The following is a 12572-nucleotide window of genomic DNA, read 5'->3' as shown; positions in this document are numbered from 1 at the left end:
ATCCTCTTTTTTTTTTTTTTTTTTTTTTTTGAGACGGAGTCTTGCTCTGTTGCCCAGGCTGGAGTGCAGTGGCGCAATCTTGGCTCACTGCAGGCTCTGCCTCCCAGGTTCATGCCATTCTCCTGCCTCAGCCTCCTGAGTAGCTGGGACTACGGGTGACTGCCATTACGCCCGGCTAATTTTTTTGTATTTTTAGTAGGGACGGAGTTTCACTGTGTTAGCCAGGATGGTCTCGATCTCCTGACCTCGTGATCTGCCCATTTCGGCCTCCCAAAGTGCTGGGATTACAGGCATGAGCCACCGCGCCCGGCCAACTCATCCTTTTTTATGGCTATATAGTATTTCATGGTGTATATGTGCCACATTTTCTTAATCCAGTCTATCATGGATAGACATTTGAATTGGTTCCATGTCTGTGCTATTGTGAATAGTGCCACAATAAACATATGTGTGCATGTGTCTATAGTAGCATGATTTATAATCCTTTGGGTATATACCCAGTAATGGGATGGCTGGGTCAAATGGTATTTCTAGTTCTAGATCCTTGAGGAATTGCCACACTGTCTTCCACAATGGTTGAACTAGTTTACACTCCCACCAACACTGTAAAAGTGTTCCTGTTTCTCCACACCACAATGAGATACCATCTCACGCCAGTTAGAGTGACGATCATTAAAAAGTCAGGAAACAATAGGTGCTGGAGAGGATGTGGAGAAAGAGTGCAGGATGTTTTACAGACAGCAGAGAGGCAGCCTCGGAGCCGGAGTGGGGCTAAGTGAGGAGAGGGTGGCAAAAGACAAGATCAGGGCTTGGGAAACCAGATTGGGCAAAGGCGTGGGGGCCTGTGAGAGGCCTTGGGCTTTTACCCGGAGTGTAAAAGGCATCTGGGGAAGGTGGCTGTGCTTCTCAGTTCCCTCAGCAGCCACTACAGAGCCTGGAAGGAGGGCAGACCATGTCCCACCAGGCTCATTCTACTGTGCTAGGAGTAGACTGAGGAGGCAAAGATGGAGCAGGAAAACCAGACGGGAACGGTGGGACTTAGGGCCTGAAACTTGGGCTCTCTGAGCTTGAGTCCTCACATGTGAAAAGAAGACCCCTAAGTAGCGGCCTCACAGACTTGTTGAGAGTTTTCAATAAGATGGTTCCTATTAAGAGGCCACCTGAAACATGGCGATGACTCAATGCATGGTAGGGGATAACGTGTTATTTTTGTTATCCTTAGCATAGGGTCCCCTCCAGAATCACCTCCAATGGGTGGCCTTTCTGCCCCTGCTTGAATTCCCTGGGTCATGGGAAGCTCTCCAGGGAGGTCTATGCTTTTTGCCGAAGCCAATTGTGTGGGGCCTGCAATTTTCTCCAATATTTTCTCTTATGCCCAGGCAGGAAGTCCTCAAGGGGAACACTAAGGGGCCATAACTAGGGTTTGCTACTTATTCAGGCAGCTGCCGCCAGGCCATGGGTCTCTACTTATGGCCCTGGTCAGAGGCTGACACTGGATGATGGTGACCCAGGGCTCACCTAGAGCAGTACTTCCTCTGCACAGCAGGGTGGATGGCAGAGCCACTCAGGGGGGCAGGGAAGAGATGGCAGGTGTGGGGTATCTAGAAGGGGTGGGCTGGGGGGTATGTGGGTGTCACATTGTCACAGCTTCTCTTTCCTGATGCTAGCGTCCTTGGGAAGATCCAGGGAAGTCTGTGCTGGCTGGAACTGCCACTTATTTACCTCTGTGCTTCAGGCAGCCTGAGAAAACTGGCTCTTCTCACTGGTCCCTTAAATCATAGATGGAGTCACTGTCTACCTTAGTCAGTTTGTGCTGCTATAACAGATTCCAGAGACTGGGTAATCTATAAAGAAGAATAATTTATTAGCTCATGGTTCTGGAGGCTGGGAAGTCCAAGAGTATGGCACTGGCATCTGGTGAGGGCCTTCTTACCGCATCATCCCACGGCAAAAGGAAGAAAGGCAAGAGAGGGCAAAAGCAAGAGAAAGCAAGAGGGAGCTGAACTTGCTTTTATAACAAGCCCGCTCCCACAATAAGGGACTCACTCCCACAGTAACAACATTAACCCTTTCATGAGGTGGAGCCCTCATGACCTAAGCACCTCCCATTAGCCCCCACCTCCCAGCACTGTTGCATTAGGGATTAAGTTTCCCACACATGAACCTTGGGGGGACACGTTCAAGCCATAGTACTGTCCTGTGCAAATATACAAGGCTTTGTGCCTGACTGGGCCTTCCAGACCCCCAGAGTGATCCTGGCCGTGGATCAGGAGAAGCCTGTGGCTAGAGGAGGAAAACCTATGACTACCAAGCACCTGCCATGTACCAGGCATGGGGCAGGGGCTTTGCTCATATATTCCTCTCAGTAGCTTTCTATGGGGGATACTGTTGGTGCTGCCCCCAGATCTCTCTATCATCCTGGGTACCCTGTCTCACCTTCTGTGGCTTCTCCTTCTGTTCATTCTTCCTTGAGTAATTGCCCCCAGGCTATAGGAGCTGCTTTGCCTGCAGATCTGGAAGTACTTGGAAGTTATATCCTCCAAAGTGACCCTTAGCCAATGACTGGAATGCAGGAGAGCGAGGTCTCAGCTCCCTTGCTTGGGATGGAGACATCCCTGAGGTATAACTAATACTCTGGAGTCCTCCCACAGAACCAGGCTGGAGCTCTCAACTTCACTTGAAATCAGATCCTTTTTGTCCTTTTCCTTTCCCATCTTGCTTCCCCCAATCCCTCTCCAGTTTCCCTGGGAAACTCATAAATCACTTAGCTATGAGTCCTCATCTCAGGGTCTGCCTCTGGAGAACTCAACATAAGGCACCTTCTGAGGTGATAGTACTAGGAGCAGTGGTAGCAGTAGTAATAATAATAATAGTCAGTATTTATTGAGTACCTACTATGTGCAAAATAATGTCAAGTGTTTTACAGTGTTACTTAATCCTCACAACAACCCAATGAAGTAGTTACTCCCTTTATCCCCACTTCATGGATGAAGAAACTGAGGTACAGGGAGGATAAGTCAGTTGCCATAGAGATACTATTGTTATCCTCATACAGATAAGAGGCAGAGTCAGGATTCTCACCTGGTATCCCCTCTGAAAAGGCAAGAGTAACACACATACACACACACACGTATACACGCATACATGTATACATACATGTGTATACACACATGTGTACACACACATACACATTCTGATGTTGTGGCTTGCAGGGTTCGTGGGCTAAGCCACAGAAGACACTGTGCCTGGCATCAGGTAGGCATTTGGAGAGTGTCCCATGAAATGGCCTGGCTGCAGACTCAAGGCAGGCCACCTCACCAACCCATGGTTTGTTTGTCCTTATGGGTTCATCAAGTTAAGGTCAATCTCAGGGATGTTTCTTGTCCAGTCTCAACTATCTCACTCTCTCAAATTCAAGGGTACTGGGCACAGGGTGGCCCAGTAGGGCGGCCCTTGGGTTTCTAGGTCCTTGGCCATTACTTGGCACATCCCGCACTCATAAAAAGTCTGCTGAATAAATACATGAATTAGTTCAGGCCTAAAGGTGGGGCTACAAACTAATCTGGCTCCACCAAACCAGATTTTTTGGTGGAGAAAGCCAAATATGCACATCCATATGAATATCACATTGAATCAACAAAAAATACCATTCCCAGTAACTTTTGAACAAACAAAACCATAATCAAACCCAGAACCATGATTGAGCACTAGGCTCCCACCCAGGCCACTCACTTTGCCAGATGCCACAGGGACCTCCAGACATACAGGATAGAAACCCTGACCTCCAGCAATGTAGTCTACCTGCGCCAGGGTCTGGAGGAGGACAGAGGAGCATCCTGGCCATCGGGACCCCAGGAGAAGGAGTATCCAATGAAGGCAGGCTACATTTTAAGTTCTCAACTGAACAGCCAAGTGCTCTGTGTGAGCCAGCTCTGCTCCACTCCTGACCCCCTTCTGCCTCTCCCTGGCCACTGCCCCAGCTCAGCTGGTCACTCTGGGCCACAGAGGCTCCCAAGGAGATCTTCTGTCACTTCAGACACCCTCGTCCTGAGGCCTTTCAATGCCAGAATCAGGAAGGAGGCAGACCCAGCCAAGCCCACCCGGCAGAGCCAGTGGCAGCGCGTCAGGATCCCCGCAGCTGCCTCCTGTCGTCTCCCAAAGGGCCTTCCCCTGCGCATGCTGGCCGCCCTCCTTGTCTGGTGGAGGATGTCAATGTCCCCTTTGTCACAAGCCCCTTTCAGAAGGGAAGCTATTCAGCCAGAGCAGCAAACTTTGGGACGATTCATTACCAGACCAGGCAGCAGCCGGCTGGCTGACTCCCTCCCCTCCCTTGCCCCATCCTCCCCTGGGGCTGGGGTGTGTGTAGGGGTGGCAAGTGAGGAGCCAGCCTGGGTGGGAGCCAGGAGCTGCATCCCAAAAGGAGCCAAGGAGTTCCACTCCTCCTCTCAGAGCTTCCTACAGGGACGAGAAACAAGCAGGGCAGGATGACGGGGCTTCACAGCTTCTAGTGGTGTTCCTGCCACGCAATGTCCCCTGGGAAGTGTGCCAGCCAAGGCTATGGGCAGAGATGCTGGGTGAGGCCTGCTGTGCGGAGATGGGCAGATCATTTCCTCAGAGCTGCAGATGCCTGGAAGGGTCTTGCTCCCCATCACTCTAATCCTGGCTGCCAGAGCAGCTGGTGGAGACCAGCAGCCCTGGGCCCAGCACAGTGCCAGGCACACAATGGACCATCTACAGATGCCGCTGAATAACAGGCCAGATGGCCTCTCCCCACTTAGGACACCAGCCCCCAGGAGAGTAACTGGGGCCAGGGCCTCCAGGACTGGAGGAATCTGTGCTCCCACTCCCGGCCTGAAGCAGCCCCTTGCACCCTTCCTAGCATGGCCCTCACTGAGCCCCTGCACCCCACTGGCCCCAGCCTGTACTTCTCTCTCTTTCTCTTTCTCCTTCTCCTCACTCTTTGCTCCTCATTTCTCCCTCTTATTCCCTATTTCTTCTGCCTCTTCTCCCTTCTATTCAGTCAACACACATTTTCTGTACTGTACACTGTGCTGGGCCCTGGGAGCACAGACGCAATAAGACACAGCCTCTGCCCCCAGGCAGGTGAGTGGCAGGCAGTCACCACAGGCCGAAGAGTCCCAGTGGAGGTATGTGCCAGGAGTCCAGAGTCCTCGTCCTGTCGGGAGGGAAGAAGGCTCCCTGGAGGAGGGGCTGTTGAGATGAGGTTTGAAAAATGTGTGGGGGTTGCCAAATGAGAAGCGGAGGGTGGTCCGTGACATTGTCACTAGAGAGAGCAGCATGTGCAAAGGCCCAAGACAAGTCAGAGCAGGACACAAGGCAGGGTCGGGGGGAGGGAGGCTCCAGCCTGGGGTCCAGTATGGCTGAAGTGGGGTTACACTGGGGTCCTCTTCACCTCCACTCACTCTCCACCCTGCACCATGACCCACTTTTCTCTCCCTTTCCCCTGAATTGCAGCAGAATAGCCACTCGTCAGGCACTGACAAGACGGGATAGGGGTGGCTGGAGAAGGTGCCTGGCTCCACCCCCTGCAGGGGGTGCTGCAAGTTCCTCTGCCCAACATCTTCCCGTCTCCAGCAGCATCTGGTGGGAACAGCCCAGTCCCCTACGTCTGTGGTTCTGGCAAGACTGCCAACTGCTGTGTCCCAGCTCCTGGCCATGGGGGTAGGCCTGGGATCGGAGATGGCCAATCACAGCCTCCAGTCCCCTTGGCCAGAAAGATGGCCCCAGGACGGGCTCATGATCCCAGACCTGCTGATCACAGTCCTTCTCTGGGTTTTATATATGACCACTAGGGAAGAGAGTGGCTCTGTGAACATCAGTAAAGGACAGTAACAGGGTTATAGTGAAAATAAGTGGGAAACGACACGTGTGAGGTAAAGTGTTTCATTCAACACCTCCTCCCAAGACTAAGTGCTCAATTAATGTTACCTTTTGTTTCTATTTTCTTTCCTTTCCTGACCACAAAGAAAAGTGCTGCAGAAGTGGTTACATACCCTCAGGCACACCCCGCACACCCCAGAGAGCCCAGGCTGGTCTAGGCCCCTTCTGGTCCATGGGGGACACAAAGCCTGAAAAGGGGAGGTGACTTGTTCCCTAAGTCTCCTGACTCCTGGACTGGTACTCACAGTGATAGGTGCTGCACAGTGGTAGGTGGTTTTCCACATCCTGGGACTTTTTCCGGTGCCAACTTCAATGCGGAGGACCCTTGAGCCCTCAGCCAACTGAGGCTTTGTCATGGCCAAGCTAGGACAGCTTGGCCTGAAAACCACAGTAAAGCCTCAGCTGCCAGCCACTCCACCTGCATGGACAGCGGCTGAGCAAGGACCCCCTCGGCGCCTTCACCGCTCAGCCCTCCTCCGCAGGCCTCTCCCCACCCATTTCCCCTCGCCCGGCTTCTCAGATTTCTCCTGTGTTCCTGTTCTGCCACAGCTGGGCACAGGAGCCACCACGGGCTGCCACGGGCCACACCGGGCCTCTGGGGTCACTCTGCCCAAACCACCGCATGTTTCAGAGTAACCTCTGCTGTTCCCGTGGGAGTGGGACAACCAGGAAAAGGCCTCAAAAACCAACCTGGAAGGTTTTTCAAACAAAAGAGTGTGATTTCCTTCAGGGGAGGGAAGGAAAAAGGAAAAAAAAAATATCCCCCCACAGCCCTCCTTGGCTCCAAAGGCCTCAGTCGCTGTCTTGGGTGCATTTAGTGGTTTGGCAACTGTGGGCGTATTTTAAAATCTGCTGTCCAGGCAGAGAGACAAAGGAGGCTGGGATGGGGCCAGGGGAGACCTCAGAGGACAGGGGTATTCATCTTGTTAAAAATAACCCACCCCGGTGCTATTTCTATTGAGCTTGGCAAACAGAGCTGTGTGATTTTCCCTTTTTTCGGCCATGCTTCGCTTGAACCATCTGATAAAAATAGTCGATAACAAGCTCAAAAAAAAAAAAACCTGGGCTATTTTTACATGTAAGCCCCACTTGGAGTGAGCCCGGAGTGGGGTGGCCAGGGAACAGGGAGGTGGCCAAGAAGTGGGGAAGCCTGGGGTAGTTGGGTGGGGGCAGGCCTGGGACAACAGAGGACCAGGGAAGGGAGGAGACCAGGAAAGGGAGGTGATGCTTTTGCCTGTGTCCACAGCTCAGGGTCAACAAACAGGAGCCGGTCTCTCCTGACCCACCATGGACCTCGCGGTTTCCCAGGCCCTGCTGGCCCCTGCCCCGACCTTCAATGCTGTTCCCACCACCCTCCCCAGCGCCTGCTCACCCGGAGGCTCCGCGGGAGGCTGGGCCTCATAGGAAGCAAGCACTGGGCATACTTCGGGGCTGGGTTAGCAGTGCCAGACGCTACAGACAGGGAGAAGAGTCTTCAGGGGAATACCTGGGACCCCAGGCATGCAGGGGGGCAGGTACTGGAAAGATGGGGGGATCGGCTGCCCCAGCCAGACAACTGGCCATCCAGGTGGCATCAGCCAGTACATGGTTTCCTGCAGCTGGATCATAACTCTGAATGTGGTGGCCACACACTCAGCCCGTGAAGGAGCCCCGCTTCGCTGTGTGGGTGAGCAGTGGCTGTGCACACACCTGTCCAGCAGTGTACTCCCTGAGGGCAGCAGCCTTGGGGAACTCATGGCTGGTTCCCACCATGCCTGTTATTGATCCATGACAGAATCACTGCTTAGGGCAGGGAGACCCTACTGAATGAATACATAGCTGCATGGGGGGCAGAGGTGGGAGCCACAGGCAGGGGCTGCTCATACCAGGAGAGGTGTCTGGGCAGAGGGGGTGGCTGGCCCTCACGAGTGGGGCAAGGAGACCAAAATCAGGGGCAGCCTCCATGGCCAGAAGGCACAGGCCTCCTTCCCCTTGAGCTAGAGATCAGGCCGGCACCCACCTCACACACCAACCTCTGCTGGAGCTCTGTGAGGTCTGGCTGTGGCCTGCAGGACTACTGGATGAAATTTTCACAACTTAGGCCCTTGGGCTCATGAGTCTGGCGATTTCTTATAGGCAGAAATTGAGCTTTCCCCATCAGACTCCCTAAGGGCAAGGTAGGTCTCCCCACAGTCACCCCCTTCCCCAGGCCCACAGGTACAGCCTGCCTGGAAGTGGAAGCCCAGCACAGACAGCCTGGGGACATCTGGGACTCACCTCACTCCCCCATCTCTGCTTGTGCCACCACGTGACCTCGCCCTGCTCAAGGCAGATTCCGCGGTAGGGAACTTAGAAGGGCATGTTCTCATTCCCCACAGAAACCTTGACAGGTTGGTAGGGCAACCTATTAACAGGAAAAAGATGGTGAAACTGACCCAGGGATGGAAGCCACAGAGCATGCCAGAGGCACCTCCCCCAGGTTGGCCATGGGCTCCCTGCAGCCTAGCCAGCCTAGAGACATGCCCAGTTCCTCTCTAACTCCTGTGGCCCTAAGCTGGTCACAGCCCTCAGGCCTCTCCTAGGCAACCAAGCAGACATAAATGCACTAAGGAGCAAGCTCCCCAAGGCCACCAAGTGGTGTCTGAAGCATTTGGAGCGCTTGCTTGTCAGAGCACTGGACAGGGAGTCAAGAGTCCTAGGCAGGCTTTGCAGCAACTCATTGTGCGACCGATCGGTGGAAAGTTATTTTCTCTCTCTCTCTCTGGCCTCACTTTCCCTAACAAATGCTCTTTGTGGGAGAAACGTTTTTAACCCCAGGCCCTGGCTCACAACAGGCCTCAGTATTTCAACTAAATAGATGGAAGAGTGAGACAATGCAGGGATGCAGCAGGGCTGGACCAAGCCCCTTCTGGGCCTATCACTTAAAGCTTCTAGGTTGATGTCCCCCAGGGAAGGCACATGTTCCCAGTTGCCCCAAAACCATCCCTTGTCTCTAGAATAGCCATGGCCTGTCCACAGCCAGGAGGGCCAGTTCTGCAGGCACTGCAGCCACCAGCACCTGCCTGAGACTAGGGTTTCTTTCTCAGCGCTCCACCCTCTCTGAGGCTTGTTTCCTGTCATTACCTCTGCCAGTCATTCCTGAGGGTCACATGCTTGCCAGGGAGCACAGTGGGCTATGGGCCTCCCTGCTGTCCCCTCCTTCTTCATTGTTCCTGGGCACTGTTGACTTTACAGGAGCAGCTGGAAACCCATGATGAGGGGGGCTGGTGCTGGGCCCAGGACTGGTGGGGCCGGTTTCTCAGATGAAACTTCAATGCAGGTAAAAGGCAAACAAATAAACAGAAGGCCAAAGGGCACCTCTCCCCAGGGGCATGGGCATGGAATGTGGGCAGTGGGGACAGCGCCCAACTGAGCCCCAAGACATCAGGGGGCTTAAACACATTTTAAACCTCTAGTCCCCCTGAACCAGCTTAGATCTCCTCAGTTTTTGTGGGTTCAGTTTATTCCACTTTGAATATGTGGTCCCAGTACAATAGGTTCCTGTGGGTCAGAAATTACTGAGAGCTGTCATTGAGTGAGCATCAAGTGTGCCAGGCACTGTGCTTATGTCTCAGGTAAGCATGGTAAAAATACCACCAGGTAAGGATTATTACCAACCTTGTTTTCCAGATGAAAAAACGGAGGCTCAGAGAAGTTAAGTAACTCGCCCAAGGCACACAGCTAGAGAGTGGCAGGGTGGGAGCTGAAGACTTTCCATCCAGTCCTTCTCTCATGACCCCTGCTACAACCCTATCCAAACCTCCACCATCTCTCGCCTGGGCTGCTACAGGGTGTCCTTGCTGGCCTCCTGTGTTCACCCTCGCCTTGTTCCCTACAGTGAATTCACACAGCAACCAGAGAGAGCCTGTTAAAGTGTAGGTCAGGCCGGGCGCGGTGGCTCACGCTTGTAATCGCAGCACTTTGGGAGGCCGAGATGGGCGGATCACGAGGTCAGGAGATCGAGACCATCCTAGCTAACACGGTGAAACCCCGTCTCTACTAAAAATACAAAAAAACTAGCCAGGCGTAGTGGCGGGCACCTGTAGCCCAGGTACTCGGGAGGCTGAGGCAGGAGAATGGCGTGAACCCGGGAGGCGGAGCTTGCAGTGAGCCAAGATTGCGCCACTGCACTCCAGCCTGGGCGACTGAGCAAGACTCTGTCGCTAAAAAGAAGAAGAAAAAAAAAAAGTGTAGGTCAGATCAGGACCTTTCCTCCGCTCACTTCATTCGTGGATGTACTATGACCACACAATACGCTCCCCTGTTACCTCCCTGACCTCAGCTCCTCCACTGGCCCCTTCATTCTGCTCCAAGCATACTGGTTTCGCTCCTTGTTCCTTCAACACAAGCATAGACCTACCTGCCTCAGAGCCTTTGCGTTTACTGCTCCTGCCGCCTGAAAACTCTTCCCCATACATCCACTCTGTCGGCTCTATCAGGGCTCTGCTCAAATGTCACCTTTTCAGAAAGGCCTTCCCTGCCCTTCCCGGGTAAAGCAGGCTGCTATCTCCTGTCTACGCTCCACCCCCTTCCCCTGCTTTATATTTCTTCAGAGCAAATATGGCCACTGACTAGTGTATTTGAATGTTACCTGATCTACCAGAATGCAATCTCCACGAAGGTAAGGTTTTACATCTGTTTTATTCATTGCTATAACCCCAGACCCTAAAGTGGTGCCTGGTACATAGTAGGCACTCAGTAAATAGTTGTTGATCAAATGAATTAAAGAATGAATGACACTAGAGTTGCAGCTCTTATGCACTCTGCTCTTTCCAGCCTCTGTGCTCTCTGTCCCCAAATTTTCCTCGTGGGTGCAGACAAATCTGCCTCCTTCTGCAGATTAGGGACCCCTCAGGGTGAGGGCTGACTTTAGCTCCTGTTTATTCCACTACCCACCCTGTCCCTACCCAGAATCTCTTTCCCTAGCAGCTCCAAGCATTGCCCTAAGCACATAGAGGGCGATCGAGAAAAGTCTATGGAAGCAGAAGGCGTTCCATTCCTGACTTATTTCCCCACTGTGAGTCTGCCAGCCACTGAGGAGGTGAATTGATCCTAGAACTGCTGGGTGATCATCTAGTGATGACTGGATAAGCCCCAACTCTGTGCCAGGCACTGCACTGGGCACTGGCAGACCCTGGTAGGCAATGGGTGCTTGATAAAGTTGTGCGCCTTATCCAAGTGAATGAGGTCCACTGACCCAAGATGGACTGTTAGATACCTAGACCCCTGGCTGGCCCTCCACTGGGTGGTCCACCCTGCCAGCTCTCCCACATGGCAGCACAGGCCTCTACTTCCATTCTCTGCTCTGGCCTGCCATGGCACGCTGAGTCCGCTCCCTCCCCAGCTCCTCTCGGCGGGTGGGGCCCGTTCTCTGCTAAGATTCTATCCCAGCCTGGGTCCTGAGAGAAGCACATGGACCCTCTGAACCTTCGTTTCCTGCTCTGTAAAATGGGAGCCCAGGATAAGTCTTGTTTCCCTTTAAACAAACTTAGATTTCTACAAAGACGCCCTCAGGGAACTCTCTCTCCCCACTTTACAAAGGCATTTGCCACAGATCTTTTTAAATAGCCAGTAATCTGACCTCATGACTTAGAATATAGGATGCAATTTACAAAATAAATTTCTGATAGAGAGCCGGTTCCCAGATCTGGGTATTTGCCGCACTGCTCCTGCTCTCCTGGGCAAGTCTCTGCGAAACTGTTGGGAGAGGACTGGTATTCTAACACAAGAGCATTGGCAGGTTCTTTATGAGAAACTAAAATAACCTGGTCCCTCTCAGGTCACCTGCCTGTGCCCTGGAGGCAGATATGAGACCCTGGTACAGGAGTGACCCTTAGTAATGCCATGAGAGGCACATAGGGCAGCTGGCTCAAGGGCTTTTATAGACCTCACTCCAATGCCAGGACCATGGAACTGACATGCTCATTTATAAATGGACAAAACTGAAACCTGGAGAGGCTGGTTTACAAATGGCAGAACCGAAACCCAAACCTAGCCCTCCTGGCTTCTGGCTGATGCTCCCACCACTCCTTAAAGTTGGTCCTCTGGAGACGTCCTTCGGCCTTGCCTCTATACTTTAAGTTGGACTCGTATTTTCAGGAGAGGCTGTAGATTTTCTCTAGGACTTCCATTTTTTTCTCCTAGATCCTGTGTTCCAACAGAAGCGATCTACAAGAAGATGAGTAGGAGTCAGAAGTTCAGATTTTAGTGAGAAAAACAGAGCCACTCTGGAAAGGCAATATAGTAGGGTAATGGTTCAGACCAAGGACTCTGGGAGCCAGGCCACATGAGTTTAGATCCCAGCTCTCCTACCTGTCAGCTCTGTGACAGTTTCAGTTCTCTGTGCCTCTGTTTTCTCTTCTGTAAAATGGAGTAATGCTAGCACCAGTCTCCTAGGATTATGAGATAACCTTTGAGTTGACAAATGCAAGATGTCTAGATCAGTACAGGGCAGAGACAGAGTGCTAGACAAGCACTGACATTATTGATAAGTAGAACTGCCAGCACCATGTCTGGACCCTGGTGATATGGACACAGAACTTTTATAATTTAAAAAAGAGAGAAATGATTGCAAATTCCTACTCATCCTTCAGAACCCATTCAAATCTAACCCTCTCCTTGCTGGTAGTGTTTATTCTCTCTCTTTAGGGCTC

General features: G+C 52.4%; 1 long non-coding RNA gene across 1 annotated transcript; it reads right to left on the bottom strand.

Moving 5' to 3' along the window:
• Window positions 1-1945: 1945 nt before the first annotated feature.
• Window positions 1946-12293, bottom strand: LOC103883689. Its single transcript, XR_002521561.2, has 3 exons — window positions 10280-12293; window positions 9004-9188; window positions 1946-8284 (listed from the first exon to the last, which is right to left on the bottom strand). It is a non-coding gene; the product is annotated as an uncharacterized LOC103883689 (long non-coding RNA).
• Window positions 12294-12572: the final 279 nt, after the last annotated feature.

The sequence above is a fragment of the Papio anubis genome, chromosome 6, assembly GCF_008728515.1.
Source record: "Papio anubis isolate 15944 chromosome 6, Panubis1.0, whole genome shotgun sequence".
In the NCBI taxonomy this organism is placed as follows: Eukaryota; Metazoa; Chordata; class Mammalia; order Primates; family Cercopithecidae; genus Papio; species Papio anubis.
This window is presented reverse-complemented; position numbering and strand designations above follow the sequence as displayed.